Source organism: Ceratotherium simum, chromosome 6 (assembly GCF_057802395.1).
Source record: "Ceratotherium simum simum isolate JZ-2026a chromosome 6, ASM5780239v1, whole genome shotgun sequence".
Classification (NCBI taxonomy): domain Eukaryota; kingdom Metazoa; phylum Chordata; class Mammalia; order Perissodactyla; family Rhinocerotidae; genus Ceratotherium; species Ceratotherium simum.
In genome coordinates, this window is record NC_141905.1 from 22,835,273 (window position 1) to 22,857,627 (window position 22,355).

The window sequence follows — 22,355 nt, forward strand, 5'->3', positions numbered from 1 at the left end:
CTGTGCCCAACCTATGGACTCCAAGCTATCTACAGTGGCCTCCAAACTGGATCTGCCCCAAGCTACACTTTTCATTCTCCAACCTCTGGTTCACCGGGCAAGGGAACCTGGTAAGGCATGGAGAATCATCATTCTTAGAAACAAGAAGAGACCTCAGGAGGGTTCATGTGATCCAGGATCTGGAATCAGGGCAAGTGAGGCAGCACCATCCTGTTTCTACAGATGAGGCAGCTGGAGCTCAGAAAGGGTAAGTGACCTGCAGATCAGGAGTAAAGGAAGAAGAAAGGCCTGGACCCCAGGGCTCTTGCCTGCTGGTGCTGGGTGGGATACCTGCTCTCACAAACTCCCTCTGTACACAGATCCCTCTGCCGTGCCCCAAGCCAATTAAACTGCCCAGGAGAGACACAGATCTGCCATGACACAAGCCACTCAGAGACTGTCATGCAACCTGCCTACTCTTGCTAATCAGTGGCTGCTGCAGTTTGCAGAGGCACCCAATGATAGGTGATAGTGTGTGAGGAAACCTGCTGGCCCCAAGTGAGCTGCTCCTCCTTGCATGCTGGGCCCCAAGCCAGAATAGACCACTGGTTCTCAAACTGCAGTGCACCAGACCACCTGGAGGGCTTGTTAAACACCATGGTGCACTCTAACTGCAGAGTCTGAGTCAGTAGATGCAGAATTTGCATTTCTAACAAGTTCCCAGGTGACGCTGCTGGTCTGGGGACCCCACTTTGAGAACCACTGCTCTAAAGGCTGCTCTCCACCTATAAGATTCTAGTGGCCCTTCACAGCTACATTGGAGAACTGGGTATGTTGTTTTCAAGTAAGCTGAAGGATTTCCTTAAGGTGCCGCTGGCCCCCACAGGGTAGGCCCGGTTGTCAGCCCTACGGGCGTGGGAATTTGTTTTGGTCAGTGGGTCCTGAGGTGACTGTAGGCAAAGCAACAGGAGGCCAGATGATGGCCAAGTGACCTTGGAGAAAACTAGAACTGGCTACCTGTGGTGTGGGCCAAAGCCCTTCCCCTTACTCACTGTGGTGTGGTGGTTGAGATCCCCAGTGGTGCCCTTGTCTGACTCATCTCCCTGTGGTTGGGTGAGCCGTCAGCACAAAGTCCTCCCAGGTCCTGCCCTCAACCTGACTCTTCTGCCAGAGCCCTCAGTCCTTGCTGACAAGGAGAGAGCCTGGGGATTTGAAGGATGGATGGGCCAGGAACCTTCTGATGGAGAAAAGAGGCCCTCCCCTGCGAAGGAACAGGGTGTGCTACAGTTGTGTTCCTCACACTTCTCTCTCGAGACCACCACTACACAGAAGCTTTGGGCACCAAAGCCCCCCACCCATCCACTCCTCGTCTCCTCCCAGAGCAATGAGGCCAAAAGGCCTATCCACAGCCAGGTGGGGAAAAAACCAAAAGCTGGGTACTATCCTGTTCCACACATCAAAATAAATTTCAGCCAGACCAAAAATTAAAACATAAGAAGAGGCCACAAACCCCAAAAACATAAAATTAAAGTTCTGCATGATAAGAAACCAATACGGAAAACAACATAGACAAAAGAAATGACAAATTTAGGAAAAATGTTTTACAATAAGAAAAAGACCAAAAACCACTAGAGAAACTTAAATGATGGGAACAGGTGATTAAAGAAAAGGAACTGAAGCTGTTCACCCTCACTAATATGCTGTGAATTGCCAATCAAAAATACAGAGACGTCAAAATTAAAGATGACACTCTTTGACCCAGAAACTCTACTTCTGGAAATGTTTCCCAGACACACACCTGTGTGAAATGACATACGCACATGGATTTTACTGCAGCATTAGCTGTTACAGCCCCCCCCCCCCACACACATATCCACCTGTAAGAGGCTGGTTAAACAAACCACAACAGGTCCATACAATGAATACTCTGAGGCTATTTTCAGAATTAGCCAGCTCTATATACAGGGGACAGGAAATGATCCCCATTATTAATCAAGGTGCAATACTAAGCTAACTTAAAAAAAAGAAAACAAACATAGAAACTTAGTAGTGTGTGTATATATATATATATATATATATATATATATATATGCACACAGAACCACAGAACCATCCTGGAACAATAAACAAGAAACTGGTGACACTGGTTGCCTAGGGAGGAGAAACCTGGGGATAAAAATGAAGCTTACTGTTTATATTTGCATTTTTTGCCACATGCGTGTACTGCCTATTAAAAAAACAACTTTAGGGGCCAGCCCGGTGGCGCAAGCGGTTAAGTGCGCGCGCTCCGCTGCGGCGGCCCGGGGTTCGCTGGTTCGGATCCCGGGCGCGCACCGACGCACTGCTTGGCGAGCCATGCTGTGGCGGCGTCCCATATAAAGTGGAGGAAGATGGGCACAGATGTTAGCCCAGGGCCGTCTTCCTCAGCAAAAAAAAAAAAAAAAAAGGAGGATTGGCAGATGTTAGCACAGGGCTGACCTCCTCACAAAAAAAATAAATAAAAATAAAAAAACAACTTTAAAAAAGGCCCAATTCAGGTGGGGATTTCTGAGCTCACTTGAGGACGCAGCTGTTCTTGCAAGGTTTGAATAACTCACACAGGCTCCATTCAGTGCAAGGCAGCGGGCTCCGAGTCTGGGGTTAGCATTGCTATATAAACATACCATGGACTCGGACCTGGGGGGACCAAGAGTGTTCCCCACCCCAGGCAGGACCGCAGGCCAAACTCAGCGGCTCACAGGGTGATGGCGCTAACTCCCAGGAGGGCTTCACAGAGTTCCTGGCAAGAGTCAAAATCTGTCCCCCGGCAGCTATGAGCTCTGCCCTGAGTGCCCCACAGGCCGGGACTAATCCCGCGTCCAAAGAGCAGTCCTTCATCCCTGGACTTCCCCTCTCCCCAAGAGACCACCTCCAGTCTTCCCCTCTCCTGAAAAAACAGTCTCGTTTTTCCCACCATTTCCTGCCTGAAACAGTTTTGAGTCTGCAGCCCACTCCCTTTCTCTTTCTCTGCGCTCCCTTCAGAAACAAAGGCCCCAGGTGTGGTCTGAAGAGCGCAGGGCAGGACCACCACCGCCCTTCTCCCCGTGGCTGCAGCTCCCTGCCCCCCTGGATTGGTAACACGGATGTTCAGGACAATGAAGACTTGATGCGGATTCCTGTTAAATTTCTCCCTTATGTTGTGCTCGTTGGTCCAGCCTCCTGAGACTCTGCCCGACATCAAACATCTTGGTGCTCTCTCAGCGTAGTTTTGTATCCACCAATTTGGTAAGCATGACCTTTATGTTCTTCCAAGTAACTGATATAGAAAAGGCCAGGGCCGGCCCCGTGGCTTAGCGGTTAAGTGCGCGCGCTCCGCTGCTGGCGGCCCGGGATCGGATCCCGGGATCGCACGACGCGCCGCTTCTCCGGCCTGTGGCCGCGTCCCACATACAGCAACTAGAAGGATGTGCGGCTATGACAGACAACTATCTACTGGGGCGTTGGGGGAAAAATAAATAAATAAAATCTTTAATAAAAAAAAAAAAAAAAAGAAAAGGCCAACGACGGACACTCCCCAGCTGGACAACGGCGGGCAGAGGCACTCAACCAGCTATCCAGCCACCTATCTCCACCACCACCAGGCGCACATTTCCCCATCTTGTTCACAACAGTGTAAAGAGGGCCTCCACCAAATGAGGATTCTAACACATCTCCCATGCCCAGAGCCCTGCAGTTTATCTACCTAATAATCCCCAGGAGAAAAGCAAATGCAGCAGATAGCCTGCACCTTGGGGTGCATCGTCCTGGCTCCCACTACCTCCCAACTACCCCATGTCCTAGCGGGATGCAGGGATTGCCAGCAACTCTCTGACTCCCAACATCTACATTCTTCCCCTCTTTTCCGAAAACTAAGAAATCTGCCTCTTGGCAACTAGCCTTTTGGTGATGTAGTCTGTACAGAAGTTGAAATATAATGATGTACACTTGAAATTTAGGTATTATAAACCAATGTTACTTCAATAGAAAAATTAAAAGAAAAAAATCTGCTCATCATCCAGTCTTTGGGTAACTTTGGCCAGTGCTTTTTCTCAAAAGAGGCCACCAGCAGGGCCTGCTGTCCCTGGCGAAGTTGTTCCTGTCACCTTAGGGCTGCCATACCCTGGCTCAGGGGGGAGCACCGGCAGGGCTTCCAGGGGCCCCTCACCTTCCCCTGCCAACGCCTGTCCAACCCTCACTCTCCAGGACAGAAGGGGACACAGTGAGTTTCAACCCAGCAGATCGGCTTTCTCTCTGGCGTCCATGGTATCACACCTGCACTGACCGATGCGTTTCTCCTACTTCTGTCCTCTAGCAAAGAAAAAGGGTGCCTGGGGGGGAATGCGTTGCATTGCTGAAGAGATTCTGACAGGCCGGGACATATCCCTGTTCCATGCCAGCTCTGCTCACGGCACTCTGACACGGGGACTAACTGGCGAGAGCCTCCCGCACACAGCTGGCCTCTTCGGGGATTACGCCAATTCTTAGAAACCAGCCTCCAGGGAACTTCTGGCTTCTGGTCCTGTCTCTCCTGGGGCACGCTGCAGCACCAATACCACCCTTCCTTCCTCAGTGGAACCATCTACCCACAGCTGTGCAGCCAATTTCATCCAGCTAAATTAGCTAGATAAAATACCTAAATTAGCTCTCCGGCTAAATTGATGCTTCTCAAATTTCAGTCTGCAAAACAATCACCTGCTGGGCTCCTTAAAACCCAGACTACTGGGTCCCTCCCCCACAGTCTCTGAATCAGCAGATTTGGGACAGGCCACAAACCTGCATTTCCAACACACTTCCAGGTGATGCTGCTGCCTGAGTGTGCACCACACTTTGGGTAGCACCGCTTCATCACTCATGAGAATCACCTGGAGAGCTTGCTGAGAATGCAGAGCCTGGGCTCCAATCACTCTGGGCCCTTCAACCTGGGATGAGCCTGGGACTCTGAAATTAAAACAAACGCCCCATCTCCACCCCCAGCGATTCTGATGGAATTGATTCTGCACTCCGCACTCTAGGGAACACCCTTTCCTTTATGGCACTTGGACACTTTCTACTTATACTGTCTAGCCTTTCTTCCCAGCAGAGTTCTGAGGACAAGCACCAAGACCTGGGCATCCCAGGATCCCATCAGAACCAAGCCTCAGAGCGCTTGGGGAATGCTGAAAGAATATAGCAGGTACACAGGGGGCTTCTCAGGGACTGTAAAAGGGCCTGTTCCTGAAAGCTGTGTATACATACACCAGAGTACCATTACACTTCAAGGGCTCCACAAGGGCACTGGCCGGAGTCCCCAAACAGAGAAACCTAGAAATGCTGTGTTAGGAAAAGAGGCAAAATCACCCAGAACGAGAAGAACCTCACTCCCCGCAGCCAGCCACCCCTGTAACATAATGGAGAGCCTTGTTTCCCCACCCCAACAATGGGAGATGGAGATACAGGCTGGGCTACGCACCTTCTGGTGTCCCGCCTGACTTCCAGGGGGGTGGAAGAAAAAGGAGGGATGGTGAAACCAGCAAACAGTTAGCCACTGACGATTAAGTACCTGGTAACTAAAGTTTTTTTTTCCTTTTTGCAGTTACTGATTATAGTTTTTAGTTGTTTACCGGCCCACTGTTAACCATGCTATTTAGGCAATATGCTATCTGACTCCCACTAGGTTCCTATAGATAACATCCCCCTGGTGCCTGGGGCACCATGGTAATGGATGTTTGAGCTGTTTTTCAATAATTAGAACTCCTTGTCCCCTTCAGGCCAGTTGAGACCACCAACCCATCAGCTGGGCCCACGCAGATGTCCGATAAGTGACCTTTTGACGTCAACAGGCTAAAAACTCCACCCTCGGGTCATGCCAACGCCACCATTTTGTGAACATGCGTCCTACAAAGAGGCATGAAGTCTGACTACGCTTGCGCAGATCATCAGTGACCTCACCTCTCCTCACCTCCAATCATCTATCTCCACATTTCAGACCACCTTGCCCCCCTACCCCATAAATATCCCTGAGTCCCCATTTTCAGGGAGGCGGATTTGAGACTTGTTCTCCCGTTTCCTCATTTGGCTGCCTTGTGATTAAACTCGCTCTCTGCTGCAGTCTCATCATCTCAGTATTTGGCTTTCCGGGCATGGTGGAAAAACAAACCCGGTTCGGTAACAAGGGGTGGTGGCAGTGCCATGCCTGGCACAAGGACACAGAAGTGTCCTTCCCAGAAGGCCATCATGGGGCTCAGGTGTGGACGGAGCTTGCAGCAGGCTAACGCTGAGAGGAGGCAGAGGCCTGGAAGCATCATCCCTGGGCCAGAAGCCCATGGCAGTGAGACCTTCCACCCCTTAGTGCCCAGCGGCAAACCATGCAGGCCTGGACTAAAGCGGTGACCCCTCCAGTGGCCTTCCCCAGCCTGGAGGCTGGACTATTCACTTGTGTGTTAGTTTTTTAATATTAAATTCTCAATCTGTTTTAATACAAAAATTTAGAGTTTAAATCACGCAACTCAGATGATCACCGCTGATATATTTTTTAAATAAAAGGAAGAGAAGACAAGCCACAGACTGGGAGAAAATGTTTACAAAACACACATCTGATGAACTGTTACCAAAATATAGAAAGAACTCTTAAAAACTCAACAATAAGAAAACAAACAACCCAATTAAAAAATGGGCAAAAGACCTGAACAGACATCTCATCAAAGATATACAGATGGCAAATAGGCATATGAAAAGATGCTTAACACCATACAACATTAGGGAATTGCAAGTTAAAATAACAATGAGATACTACTACACACCTATTAAAATGGCCAAAATCCAAAACACTGACAACACCCAACATGGAGCAAAAGCAACTCTCATCCACTGCTGGTGGAAATGCAAAATGGTACATTTTGTCACTTTGGAAGACAGTCTGGAAGTTTCTTACAAAATTAAACATACTCTTATCATATGATCCAACAACAGTACTCCTTGGTATTTACCCAAATTAGTTCAAAACTTACGTCCACACAAAAACCTGCACACAGATGTTTACAGAAGCTTTATTCATAATTGCCAAAACTTAGAAGGAACCAAGATGTCCTTTCAGTAGGTGAATGGATAAAGTGTGGTACATCCAGACAATGGAATATTACTCAGTAGTAAAAGAAATGAGCAATCAAGCCATGAAAAGACCTGAAGGAAACTTAAATGCATATTGCTAAGTGAAAGAAGCCAGTCTGGAAAGGCTACATACTGTATGATTCCAACTATATGACATTCTGGAAAAAGGCAAAACTGTGGAGACAGTAATAACATCAGTGGTTACCAGGAGTTAGCGAGGTGGGAGGGATGAATAGCAGAGCACAGAGGAATTTTAAGGCAGTGAAGCTATTCTGTACGGTACTAAAATGGTGGACACATTAGTCAAAACCCATAGAATGAACACACCAAGAGTGAACCCTAATGTAACCTATGGACTTTGAGCGATAATGATGTGTCAGTGTAGGTTTATCAATTGAAACAAATGTACCACTGGTGGGGGATGTTGATAGTGTGGGAGGCTCTGCATGTGTAGGGGCAGGGAGTATATGGAAATCTGCACTTTCCACTCAGTTTTGCTGTGAACCTAAAACTGCTCTAAAAATAAATTACATTTAAAAATAAAAATGAAAAATAAAAGGAATACAAGCACATTGTAGGGAAATTTAAATAGAACAGAAAGGCACAAAGTAAAATGCAAAAGTCACTTTCCCCTTTAATCCCTACCGAAAGGTCACCACTGAGCAGTTTCTAATGTATAATTCAACACCAAAAAAAAAAAAAAAACATACACACACATGAATGTATGTGCATATATGTATATATAGTTTATGTATGTTCATATATATATATGTATAATTTTTTTTAAACAAGAAAGATTTATTTGCTTATCTGCAACCTCTCCTAGTTCCAGTACAAAGCTAGGTTTGGGCAGGCTCAGGTGTAATGAATTATCCACATTCCTACCTGGCGTACCTCCTGGCACTCTTGGGGAGATGATGAGTTAGCCAGCCCTCAGCCAGTCCGAGCAGCTCCTGGTCTCCATACACTGCCCTGGGCATTCTTCCCCGCGTCACTGTGCTGGACAACGGGAGGCAGCGACCTGGAGCAGGGTACAAATGGAGCCCAAAGCAAGACAGAAACGTCTACTTAAGGTAGTCCAGTTCCAAGAATCTCATATGGAAAAGGATCCCAACCAGCGACCTGGAGCCAGGCCCTCACCTCCCCAGCCTTACTATCCCACGGGTATGACAGGGGCTTCATCTCTCAGGGCTCTTCCTTCCTCTTGGATTTTAGGACTCCTGAAGGGGACACCTCTTTAGGTTTTCACCCCAAATCTAGATTTACTGACTCCTGAAAATGTCCACACTGGAAGGGATCTTGAAGATTATCTAGCTTCCAACCGCCTTGGTTTTGTAGCCAAAATACATCAGGGACATGGCTTACTCAAGTCACAAATGCACTAGGGAGAGAGTCCACGGGAGAACTTGGTCTGCTGAGAGCAGAGCCGGCCTGCCTTCCCCTAACAGGGCCATGTTGCAAAACCTGTGACCATTTCAAACCAAGGCTGGGCTGGCTTGTCTGGTGGTCCCAGCTGGTCCTGCCACCGGTGACTTACTTTAAGACCCTTCCTCCAAGGACAGATGGAAGATAGTGCAGTAATTGTGCTTTGAACCAGGGTCAGCCAAGGCCATTCCTCATGGCAAGGAGGTTCCAGAAACACTCAGGTGCCTTGGCTCACACCAATTCTCTCTCCTCATCCTACGGGGAGGGGAGGAGAGAAGCGGGACACAGCCCCAGCTCTGCCACATACAGTCATTCAAAGTCTTGCTCAGGTCTAACCTTAAGCCCCATGTCCAGCTCAGCCTTCCCAAGCACTAACAGGATGCATGATGTACAGCACTTCCCGAATTGCATTCTCAGGCACCAACTTAACATCTTGCAAGCTGCGAATTTATCAGGTACCCAGTAAAAAAAAAAAAAAAAGAGAGAGCGAGATTAGTTGTCCAAAAACTTTGGAAAATGCTGCCTACTACATCCCCTTCCAGGAAAGTGCCAAATTCATAACAGCATAATAAAGGCTCTGAGAAGTCCTGTAACAAAAGAGCCTGCTTAACTTTATCCCCAAATATCCCAAACTCATCAGGCAATAATAATAAGTTAACACTTTCTGAAGACTTATTATGTATTAGGCACAGTTAAGTGCTTTACATGAAAATTAACTTTACAACTCACTAAGACAAATACTAAGATTATGATCCCCATATTAGAGATAAGGAAACTGAGGTATGGAGAGGTTATATAACCTGCCCAAGGTTACAGCTAGTAGATGACTGAGCCAGGATTCAAACCCAGACAGCCAGGCTCCAAAGCCCAGGACTTTCACCCCTTTGCTGTACTTCCTCACAGAGCCCACCGGCCCCAGAAACGAGAATTTCAAAGACTGAAACTAGAAACACCGATTTCACCGTGATCATTAAATGAAGCATAGGGTGGTGGAAAGAACATAAACTCTGAAACCAAGCTGCCCAGTTCAAATCCAGTTCTGCTCTCTACTAGGTGTGTGATCTTGGGCAGGTTACTTAACCCTTCTGGGCCTCAGTTTGCCACATCTATAAGATGCGGATACTAATAGTTTAGTACCAAATATGTTCTCATTATATCATTTAACTTCTCATTATATCAGTTTTCCCAATATAAAATAGCAAAGAGAATTAGAGGGTCCCAGAGGACTCTGGGTCATTTGATAACACTCAGGATGAGAAATGTTGGGGCAGAAAGGGGATGGGGGCAAGTAACAGGAGGCGGGGAAGAGTCAGGATAGTGTGAAGGGCAGAGGGCGGGAGGAGTGGAGTGAAGTGTGCTGGTTCCTTCTCCAACACCAAGCCCAGCCCTGTAGCAGCAGGTCGTGGGAATGGCTGTGTTGGATTTTCCAATCTCCCCCAGGAGAAACCACCAACAGGAAACTGGCAATGTTTTCTTTCCATTCCCTCTATAAGCCAGGTGCCCAGGGGCTTGGTTCAATCACCAGGAATGGCAGGGGGGCAGGAGGCAAAGGTAAGAAGCTGACAGTGTGGAGAGAACTGGGGGGGAGCAACTTTGAAAAGGCCTCTTGGAGAGGAAACCTGCCTGGGAGGAGGGACCTGCGGAGCAGGGCCTTGGTCTGCACAAAGCTCCATGCTGTGGCCACCCAGCAGTCTACTGTCACTACTTCTACTCTGGGCCCCAACCCTGAGAGAAACCATTTCTCTCCTCAGCTGCCTTTCCAGACCAGGTCCTCGGAACTGAGAAGGGGAGGGAGGGAGGCAGGAGAGACCATTTAAAGGGACCTGCAAGCACACACAAAGAATCGCACATGAGGCCTCTCTACCAACTCCTCCACAGCACAGCTCTCGGGCAAACCTGGGTCCTTCCTGTTCATGGGGAGAGGCCCCTTTAAGACCTGCCCACACCAAATGGGCTTCCAGGTGAGCCAACACTTAGTCAAATGCCAACCCCAACTCGGGATTTCTGAGGAGTGGAAAGAGAGCCACAGAAGAGAAAGGTGAACCCAGATACGGTGTCACTATCTGTCGACACCCAGGCCCAGAACGTGAAGGGGCTCAGGCCATGGTCCTTGCAGATGCCAAAGTTTTGCGACAGACACGGTGGCAGCGACAGAAAAAGGCCCCCACCCAAGTCTTAAGTCCACGGTGTGGTCAGGACCTAAGGAAATACACTCTCCTCAAAAAAATAGGGAAATTGTGGGTTGTGTTTCTAGTGCAGTTTGGGCTGGAGAGAGACAGGTCTGTGTCTTTGTTTCACCACTTCCTCATGGGGGAAGCAGCTGCCACTGCCAATTACACCACCTGATCAGAAGGGGCTCCTCCCAGGACCAGCCTGAGAAACAAAGTAGGAGGGACCAGCAGACGTCAATCAAGCACAAGTCGCAGAGGTGTCTGAGCCCTCCTTGCTGCCCCCTCTTAGCTCTCAAGGCCCTCCACTTCCTGCAAAATCCAACCCAAGCACCGATTCCCCAGGATCACCTTGGCCCACAGGGGTGCAGCAGTTACTGACTGTGCAGTGACCCTTCAGTGCTCAGCTAGAAAGGAACTCAGGGAGCTCCTTCTCTGAACTCCTCTTGCGTCTGGGTGGGAAAAGGGGAAGCTGAGTGGCTCATTCGGGGTCACGCAGCCTAAGCATCACCGACACTGGGTCTGCTAACGTCCAACCCCAGACTCTCAACAGGTCCTCTACCACTCCCAATTACTCTCTCCCACACTCAAAGCCAGCTCCCCCATCTTCACACAACCCACACTCCCCCCACTAAGAGATACAAACATCACAGGGTGGTCACAGGAGACTTCTCCACTCTGCTGTATGAATTTTACCCACAGCCCACACAGCTCTGATATCTTCCAACACGGCTGCTAGGGGACTGGGGTGATACACAGGATTTGGAGTCCAATGACAATGATTCCAATTCTAGCTCCACCACTTTTGGGCTGTGTGACCTTGGGCATGTTGCTTGACCCCCTCGAGCATTTCTCCTTATCTGTAAAATTGGGAAATATACATCCATCTTACTACGTGGCTGTGAGGATCTGATGCGCTGATACACACAGATAAACCTATCCACCATGTAGTTTATTAGCATATAGGAGGTGCTAGGTTAATCTTAACTCACTCCCTAAGAAGCATTAGCCCAGCAGCTAGGGTCTGGGTCCTAACTCTAACACTTGCTGTATGACCTTCACTAGACAATTGAACCTCTCTGAACTTCCAAGCTGTCTGCAAAGATACGATTTGCCCACCTACCTTGGAGTTACTGTGAGGACTAAATGAAGTAAGATCAGGAAAGACTTCTGTAAAGTAAGGGCAGTTCTCTTCACTCTGTGACCAACTCACCCAATGTCACTCTCTCCCAAGTGGCCAAAAAGGACAAGCTCTGATGTTTAGAGGGGAGAAAGGGTCATCAAAGATCCTGGACATACACCCAAACTTGCTCAGTGTCTACCAGGTGTCAGGCCACACACTGAGGGCCATACCGAACCAATCATTATGGTCACGGGGCGCCTCAGGACAAGGTGGGGAAGGGGGAGAGAAAGGGGCACAGGGGAGGGCTTAACAAGGCCTGAGATAAGGCACCATCAGGTCCTTGGTGAGGTCCTTCAAAACTATCCCAGACAGTCCACACCCTGACCCCCCAGAACCTGTGAATATGTTACCTCCCATGGCAAAAAGGACTTCACAGATATGATTAAGGTTACCAACCTTGAGATGGGGAGATTGTTCTCGATTATCCAGGTGGGCCCAATCTAATTACATGAGTCCTTTCTTGAGCAGAGAGCCTTTCCTGCCTGGGTTAAGGATGAAAAGAAAGAACAAGGAGAAATGAAGATGAAAAGAAAGAGATAAGAAGCATGAGAGGGATTCCATCCACGGAAGAAGGAGGCTATGAGCCAAGGAATGCAGATGGCCCCGAGAAGCTGGAAAAGACAAGCAAACAGATTCTCCTCTAGAGCCTCCAGAAAAGATACAACCCTGCCAACAAACACCATGAGACCCATCAGACAAAACCGTAAGACAGAAAAGTCGTGTGGTAAAATGGTACAGCCACTGTGGCAAATAGTAGAGGGGGGGGTTCCTTAAAAAATTTAACATATGATCCAGCAATTCCACTTCTGGGTATATACCCAAAAGAACTGAAAGCAAGAACTCAAACATACTTGTACACCAATGTTCACAACAGGATTATTCACAATAGCCAACAGGTGGAAACAACCCAAATGTCCATCAACAGATAAACAGATAAACAAGTGTGGTACATACATAATAGAATATTATTTGGCCTGAAAATGGAAAGAAATCCTGCCACATGCTACAACATGGATGACCCTTGAGGACATTATGCTAAGTGAAATAAGCCGGTCACAAAAAGACAAACACTGTATGATTCCACTTATATGAAGTCCTCAGAGTAGTCAAATTCAGAGACAGAAGTAGAACTGTGGTTGCCAGGGGCTAGGAAAATGGGGGACTGGAGAGTTATTGTTTAATGGGGCAGCATTTCAGTTTGGGAAGATGAAAAAGTTCTAGAGATGGATGGTGGTGATGGTTGCACAATAATGTGACTGTACTTAATGCTAGTGAACTGTACACCTTTTAAAAATGATTAAAATGGGGGCTGGCCTAGTGGTGTAGTGGTTAAGTTTGCACACTCTGCTTTGGCAGCCCAGGGTTCATGGGTTCGGATCCCAAGTGTGGACCTACACTGCTCATTAAGTCATGCTGTGGCAGTGTCCCACATACAAAATAGAGGAAGACTGGCATGGATGTTAGCTCAGGGACAATCTTCCTCAAGCAAAAAGAGGAAGATTGGCAACAGATGTTAGCTAAGGGCCAATCTTCCTCACCAAAAAAAAAAAAAAATTAATTTTAAAAAATGATTCAAATGGTAAATTTTATATTATGTATATTTTACCACCAAAAGAAGTTGTGTTGTTTTAAGTCAATAAGATTATGGTAATTTATAGCAGCAATAGATAACTAATACATACAGTGACCGTTGCTTCTCTCTTTCTCTCCAGATCCTTCCATGATATTCTCTTTGAAAAGGCCTCTGCTCTTTTTATATGAGAGATCTGTGCACAAGTCTACCTAACTCATCAAGCTTTTTTGACAAGGGAAGCAATAAACCATCAAGATCACAAAAAAACCATTACACTGAGAAAGGAGGGACCTTTGTTCACCTGTATTATCAGTCAACAGGAGTCACCATGGTGAGACTCGTGGGTTCTATGTGGCCAGGCTAGACACACCCAGCCAGCAATGCAAATGCTCTAGGGAGGGAAAAGTTCGGCAGCGTGATCTGCACGGGCGGAGCAATCATACCCAGTCAGCCAGGATCACACAACTGGGATGCCAGAGGTCACTCAGCCCCAGGGATGACTCAGTTCATTCCCACCCACCCACCTCCACTCTCATTTCACAAATGGGGAAACTGACCAACCAGAGAGGGAGAAGTGACATGCCAAGGTGTCACAGCAAGATCCTAACAGGACTGGCCCAGGACCCACATCTTCTGCCCCTAAGCCAAGAGCACACTGTCCAGCAGACAGGACGCCAGCCAATCGCTGGGTTTTTACCAGCATCTATACAGGAGGAGGCCCAGGTGTTGTGGAGTTTATACAATTTTAGGGGGCTTCTTTAAGAAAACGAATACACAATATCACTTTTTTTTACAATACCCTACGACTTTGTGGATTCACTGCTAGGGCCCCTCCCAGAGCCTTGGAAGGGCCACTGGGGCATGAGGGAGCAGGCTGAAGCTGAAGCTGAAATTTCGTTAGGTTCACAGTAATTCCACCTCTGGGCTCAGAGGCACCCGGGGCTGGGCTAGATTCCCCAGGGACAGAGGAGGGAAAAACAAAGTCCTGGCCTGCACCAGGCTTTCCCTCTAGATGGGGAGATAAACACAAAGAGCAGTCACAGGAAAATACCCACGCCACGCTGAAGAGCCATTCCCAGGAATAATGGAGATGAAGGCTGAGAATCAAGACATACGCTCTTTGGGAACTGAGAGGAGGGGTAGGAGGGGTGTCTTGAAAGCTGGCTTCTCTCTGATGGGCCTTGGCAAACCTAAGGCTCTCCTGGGCATCTCCCTCCCTCACCCACAAAACGAGTGAACCTGTGAGGGATCCCTGGTTGTTAACTTGTGCTGCCCAGAACCTGGGGCTCCAGGAAGGTCTTGTAGTTCACAAACATTCATTTCTTTGTGGGGTGGGGAGGGTCTAAAAAAGAGACTCTCACGTGACTTAAATCTTTTTCTTAATGGAAAAATGAGAGATCTGGCAACACCTCCATTTCCAAATAGTAGCACACAGCTAGGGCTGCAGCAGCTGCCCCTTCAGCCAGGTGTGCCTGCGTCAGCTGCCCACTGTCCCCACCGGGGCTGTCCTGCAGGCAACTGTATTTGTAATCAGAGAAACAGATGTCACCCAGGGCCCTGCTGGTTAAGATGCGATGAGCTATCTCTCCTCCATGTGAAAGTCCATCACAGAGCCTCTCTCACAGTAAACTGGGGGAAGAGGGGTGGCCGATGAGACTAAAGATCTAAAGGCAGCAGGGAGTGCCCTGGTCTCTACCAGGGGGGCCCTGATACACCGTCGCCCAGTCCTTGGAAAGGCTCAGGCCCTTCAGACCTAGAAGACCTGAGAGAGTACCCATTGCACCTCCATACGGCTGAGGAACCCCTGCCTTACCTAGAAGCCCCTGGACACCTCTCCTTCAAATAACTTACCAACAGCTGCTCTTCTAATGGTGACGAAGTCCCCAGCCAGCCTGGTACAGATGGAAGCTGAAAAGAAATCCCTACCAGAGCCTACAGATCGCATTAGAGGAGAAGATTCTCTTTCAGATCTCAGGTATGGGCTGACCCTGTGCAGGTGGGAGCCTAAGGTCTGCCACAGGGGCCTTGGTCCAAGAGTTACACTGTGCCATGGCAAGAAAATGGAAGGTTCCCAGAGATACAGATGTAATGGAAAGAATCGCAGGAAATGCATGTCTGAGGCTCAGCCAAGCCGTTCTCTCAGCACTTCCCATCTTCAGGAATTCTGCTCAGACAGTCCCTCTACCTGGTCTGTTCTCCTTGTCTCCTTTATGCCTTCCTTAAGCCTATGTCAATCCTGGCCTGCCTTTAGGCCAGACGGAGCCCCATCTCCTTCAGGAAGCTCACCCTGACCTCTCCACCCACAGTGATCGCTCTTCCTGGAACTTATCAACACTTTGCCTAAAACGTTTTCTGTGTCCTCTAGTGTTCTAATAATACTCCCCTTTTCCCAGTACCTATGATAGGTACATATTTTACCTCATTATACTTCACCTCATTAACCTTCATGATATTCCTCCAAGGTAGATATTATCACCTCAAGGGAATTAGGCTCAGAGATTATTCTTGACAAGCAAGGGTCACACACCCAGCCAGTGCTACAGCCAGGATGACTTTTTCCTAGGCCTCTCAGTGACAGAGTCAGTGCCTAGGCCATAGGACAGCCCTCTCCACCTCCTGCCACTGCTAGCACAGGGCTGGGCACAGCGAGGTCCTTGACACACACCAACAGGACACAGTGGACCCTGATTCATCTCTTCCACACCCTGGGTAGCACCTATTCCAATGGCCTCTTTGGTCAGAGCTTATGGGACACGGCTCCAGGAATTCTAGGAGCAGAGAGAACACATGAAGGACATTCCCCTTTCTCCCTCCCATGGCAAGGCAGGACCTCAAGTGGTTTGGGAGGGTGTATGCATATCCCTGACTCTGCTGGACAGGTGGTGCGCAGGGACTGCAGAGCCCCAGTGCCCCGCCCTCATGGGGCCCTGCATCGCCTCCGAGGTGTGGGTCACAGGGGCCCGCAAGCCACAGAAGCAAGCCACGGAGCCTAGGGCAGCACTCCACCAACCCTGACCGTATTTTCCCAGACTGAACACAAAGCCTCCGGAAGGTGCTGTTAAACATTCAACTCCCCATCTATGCGCCATGAATCAAGAAAAGCTAGAGCCTACATCAATCATTAGCCAGGCAGCGCCTCAGACCCCGCCCTCCGAGGGCTGGCACCTGGTAATGTCCAGGCTGGAGAAGTTCTGGGCAAAGCAGGCTGGGAGAGCAGCAAGGTGGCAGTGTCTAGGTCTCAACAAGGGGCTGAAGTTGAGCAAGTTGGTTCTGAAAGACACCTCTTAGAAATAAAAAGTCAATTCCCAGTGCACTGGCATTTGGATCACACAGGAATCCTAGAACATCATAAACGGAAGGGGCCTTCATGAGATCATTTGGTTCAACTGGCTTATTTTACTGAGGCGGGTGCCCAGGCCCAGAGAGCAGAAGGGGCCTGCCTGAGGTCTCAGGGTCGGCTGGGGGCAGGGCAAAGACTAGAACCATGTTTCTTGATTTCCAGGCTGATGCACTACGGCCTAGGCTGCCTCCCCTCCACCCAGCATAGGTCGGGGCTCCAATCCACTTTCCTTGGCTGGAGAATCTACTTGGGAAACGCAAAGGCTACCCCGGGAAAGACAGAGTGAGCGAGTGACTCTGCTGCCTCCCAAATAAAGTCCCATATAATGAAGCCACACAGAAAGCATTGTCTGCTCCAGGGAAGCCTCTGTGACATTGCTTCTCTCCAGCTTCACCTCCCTGTGAGTTAACAACAGCAGAGAGCAGGGCTTGGCAGCCACTTGTTCTGATCTCTCCCGGGTATCAGGAGGTGCACTGACCACCAGCCCCAGCTCAGTTCAGCGTTCAAATGCCCTCTGCCCCCAAACTCTCCTGGAAATAGTCACCTGTGTGTAATACTTGGAGTTGAGGAAGGCAAGTCGGGAGGAGGAAGCACAGCAAGATACTCTCCATCCTGAAGTTGAGTCTCGGAGGGGCCACCCGAATCCCATGGGGCCTGTAAGATCAGGAGGTGGCTCTAAGTGGCAGAGTGCACAGCTGCCAGACCTGACTACTGGGAAAAGCCTGGAAGCTGTTGACTCTCAGAGCATCAGCTTGCCTGTTTATTCACTAGCCCACAGGATCAACGCTGCCATGCTTGCACTGCCTGCTGGCTTGCCACTGCTGTGACGTACCATTCCTGCTTCCTAACCTGAGGAATACTGGCTTAACTAATGGCAAGACTGATAAGCACAGCAGAAGTTTCAAATTAAGGACTGCAGTGGGTGGTGTTCCAGAAACTTCTAGTTGTCCCCGCTCAACCATCTGCCCCCTCTTGCTTCCGTAACAGAACACTAACTGCAGCCTGGCACGTGGCAGCCCCAAATAAGGGCTATGTTTCCGAGCCTCCCTAGCAGCTAGGCAGGGCTATGCCATGAAAGTCAGCTGTCCTGGGCCATGCAGGTAAGGGACGCACCTAGAGCAGCACTACCCAAAGTGTGGTCCCCTGACTGACAGCCTCGCAGTGTGGGCACTCATCAGAAATGAGAATCCTCAGGCCTCACCACAGATCTCCTGGTCAGAACCTTCAAGGGTAGGGCCCAGGAATCTGTGTTGTAACAAACCTTCCAGGTTATTCTTATGCATGCTCAAGTTTGAAAACTACAGCCCTAGAGAATGCTGGAAGCAACTTTACATAAGGAGCCTGGTGCCTAGACAACCTCATGGAACAGACACCAACCGAGGACTCCAAGTTCTGAAGAGAGAGAGAGAAGCTCCTCTCCAATTCATGACCAAACCTAAATCTTAATATACGTGGGGTGGAGAAGAGGGATGATGAAAAATTTAACCAAGATAGCAGAAACCAGGAAAGGAATAACATCCAAGTATAATAAATAATAAACAGAAAACAAGATGCAAGGAATAAAATCAAGACTATCTGGTATGTGAACAGTCTGAATTCTCTAGCAAAGACAGAAACTACCAAATTTGGTTTGTTATCATCATCGCCTTCTGTCATCTTCCCCCACAATCCCAAGTCATGTGCTGATAACAAGGTAAACATTTTTTTTTAAGTGAGAAAGAAAGGTTAAAAAGTAAGGGTCGGGTAAAGACATCTTAGTTAAACACAAAGAAAGACGAGAAGTGGAAATAAATATTAATATTAAAAATATATTGAGGACTTTTCAATAACCCTGCTTCAGCAGGCTGAGAGTTTTTTCCAGCCATTTGCCTTTATCTGGAAATAGAACTTGGAAAACTACTCACTAGGATTTCATGGTTCAACAAGGCTTAGCCATTCCAGTCCCTTGAAATAGTTTAAAGACTTAAAACACAAGCATAGAAAAGAGCCTAAGACTGGGGCCCTTGAGGCCAGCCTGGTGGCATAGTGGTTAAGTTCACATGCTCCGCTTCAGAGGCCTAGGGTTCACTGGTTCGGATCCTGGGCACGAACCTACTCACCGCTCATCAAGCCATGCTGAGGCGGCGTCTCACATAGAAGAGCTACAGCTCTACAACTATGATACACAACTAGGTACTGGGGCTTTGTGGAGAAAAAAGAAAAAAAAGACTGGGGCCCAGCTTCATATCTGACATTTGGCCCTGACACATTTTTGTGTACTATTTTGTCATATCCTTTGGGGAACAGAGAAAGTCCATCCTGTGGCCCCCAAATAAGGAAGGAAATGCGTAATTATGAGTCAGACTGTCCATCTCGGACCTACAGGAAGAGGGCTAGAACTGCAAGGGGGGGAAGTGGTACCCAGGCCTGTCCCTGGGGTTTGCAGGTGAATCTCATTTTATCCATCCTTCCTAACAATCTGGCTATCATGGGGACCACCGGGACTGTTAAGGAGGGGGCACTCACAATAATCCGAGAGCAGGCTGGGGAGACCTGACTACTACCTATGCCACATGACCCTGAATGGAAACTAAAGGGACGTGGCTTAAATGCCCTCTGACTGACGCCTGCCTCTAAATTTCTGAGCCTTTCACTCCCTATAAAACTATAAAAGTCACAATAAAACGCACTTATTTATTAATTTTAGAACTATAAAGAAGAAGAGATTCTCCCAGATCCTTGGCGATATATTCTCCTAAAACACAGATAATATGGAATTTAAGGCCAAAGGCCAAAAGCATTAAATAAGCAACAAATGACACAAGGTACAATCCACAAAGATAAGCTTGATAAACCTGCATACACCAAATGCGAAAGCCAAATTCATAAATCTAGAACAAACATAGGTGGAGCTTGACTTAAAAAAGTGAGGGTTTTTGATACATCACTCAGAATCTGACAGATCGATAGGCAAGGAGATAGAGGGCAAGCTCAAGTTAGCAGATCTATCTAAAGTCTGTGTCCCACAGAGAACAATCATCGTTCATGTCCATGCAACCTTATAATATTGATCACGTAGCTGGCCACAAAGAAAATCTTAATACAGCCCAATAAGAAGAGATCTCACCCATCACATTCACTATCATAACCCAGTAAAACTAGCAGTCGACATTAAAATATGATCATACCCCCAACAAAACTACTCAGAAATTCAGGACGCTGTCTTCTGAAAAATCCTTGGATCAAAACTTGATTTACGTAGTAACTAGAAAGCAACAGAAAGGTGAGCGTTTCATACAAAGGCCCATCAGCTAGGGCTGTACTCAAAGGAGAATGTTGAACTTTATATGCTTTTTAAATTAAAATAAAAGACTAAAAATAAATGAACCAATTTAGATATTAAAAGTAGAGCAACAGGGGCCGGCCCGGTGGCGTAGTGATTAAGTTCGCATTTTCTGCCTCGGTGGCCTGGGGTTCGGTGAGCAGGTCCGCGCCCAGGATCCAGAATAAGAAGGAACGAATAACGATAATGGTTGAAATTAACAAGCAAAAAACAGAAAAAAGGTAGAAAGGATACAAAAATTATTTTATATATATAAAAATATGCTTATATACATATATTTTATATAAATATAAATCTATATATTAAAACATATATTTTATATATATAAAAAACTCCAGCATATCCAGTTAGAATCTCATTCACAGTATCTAGTAAAGACATATTACAAGGCCTGTAATCTGTCTCTGATTTGGAAAACTTAATATCATAGAATGTCAACTCTTCCTTATAAATAAATACATTCAAGGACACTCCAATCAGGATCCTACAAGTTGTTTACTCCAACACTGTTTCAAGTTATAAAAGTAGTCAATGGTCTCAATACCCATCAATAAGGGAAAGGTTCAATAAATTATGGTACATCTGTACTACAGAACGCTCCACAGCTGCTACGGACCTGGAATAAGGAACCCACAGTTACCATCCGTGATAAACTAATCAAAAACATAAGCTGCAGAGGAAGGCGTACAGCATGAATCCATTTTGTGAAACAAGCAAACTTTTACAGGTGCCTGTGTCTGTGTCACAGAGAGAGGTAGGGAAGGATCCTCGGCTGCAGGCCATCCACACTGCTAACTTCTCGGGGTGCAATGGGAGTAGGAGGATGGATGGTTAAGGGAACAGAAGCAAATACCCCCTCAATGCAGTCCTCCACCAGCATCACCCGATTGTTCTCCTCCCCTTCAAAACCAACATTTTCAAAGCTTGTCTACACTCAGTATCCCCAGATCCTCACCTCCTGCTACTCCTCCACCAATTCATTCCCACCTGGCTTCTGCTCCCATCATCCCACCAAACAGCCACAGGTTAAGGTGCTGAATCTCCTTCACATCACTTCCCACAGCAGCCATGGCCACCGCTGACCAACCCCTCCTACTGAAGCAGACTCGCTCTGGCTTCTGTGATATGACACTGTCCTGGTTTTCCTTCACCCTTCTGGCTCCTTTGTAGGCTCATCTTCCTTTTCTCAGCTGTTCGAGGTGAGTTCCTCAATCTCACTGTGCCCTTGACATCAAACACAACCTAGACAAAAACGTCTCTCTAGCCTAGATCCCTCCGGAGCCCCAGATCCCTCCGGAGCCCCAGGCCCACCTGCCTACTTGGTATCTCAAAGGTGTCTCAAACACAACACGTCCAGAACTGAATTCATGGTCTTCCCCAGCCTGCAGACCAGGTTCTCATCCAGTGTCCCATGTCTCAGGGGAATCCAGGAGGACAACCTAGGGTGGATGAAGGTGCGCACACAGCACAGGGGTACGCAAACAGTGAGGACTCAGGAGTGCTGAGTTCAATAGAAACATGCCTTGTCACCCACTTCCTAAAAATAGCCATGACCTTTTAGGTGGACACAGCAAGCTCACATCTGCTATCATGAGCCCCCCCCACATACACACCCTTTTCCCCCAGAGATGCCACTCCCCAGGCTTAACCTGCCATATGCTCCCTCCACCTCTCTGTTAACAGCCCTGGAGTTCCTCCTCTCTGCCCTTACTCAGATTGCTCTTATCTCACTGTCCTCCAAGCCGGCCTTTCTCCACTTCCCAGGTGTAAGAGGCTGGCGGCACCTGACTTCCCTCTCAATTTCAGGAGGGATTCCTCCCTTCTTTTCTGCTAAGGCAGTGGGACCTTCAGAAGCACAAGCCCACCACCATGTGACATCAGACTTTTATGTCATGGGGTATAGATAGGGTCAGGATCAGTAGGCCTAATGTGACATGGTTTCAGTGGTTATTAGAAAGCTCCATTGAATTTCAACAACTCCTTTTAAAAACGCAAATTCCTGGGGCCAGCCTGGTGGCATAGTGGTTAAGTTCGTGCGCTCCGCTTCAGCAGACCAGAGTTCACAGGTTCAGATCCCACGCACAGACCTACACACTGCTTATCAAGCCATGCTGTGGCAGGCGTCCCACATATAAAGTAGAGGAAGATGGGCACGGATGTTAGCCCAGGGCCAATCTTCCTCAGCAAAAAGAGAAGGATTGGCAACAGATGTTAGCTCAGGGCCAATCTTTCTCACCAAAAAAAAAAAAAGCACAAATTCC

The 22,355-nt window shown here is 47.9% G+C and overlaps 1 protein-coding gene across 2 annotated transcripts in view; it reads right to left on the reverse strand.

Moving 5' to 3' along the window:
• ANXA11 (annexin A11) overlaps positions 1-22,355 on the reverse strand; it is a 43,478-nt gene that overhangs the window by 18,242 nt on the left and 2,881 nt on the right. Inside the window, exons 1-2 of one of the 2 annotated variants that reach the window (XM_087431977.1) lie at positions 8,845-8,948; positions 7,969-8,104 (exon numbers count right to left, since the gene is read on the reverse strand). The exons of the other annotated variant lie outside the window; for it this stretch is intronic. The gene's annotated coding sequence lies outside the window, so the exon portion shown is untranslated. Of the gene's footprint in view, positions 1-7,968; positions 8,105-8,844; positions 8,949-22,355 lie in introns of those variants that run through there. 2 annotated transcript variants of the gene reach the window in all.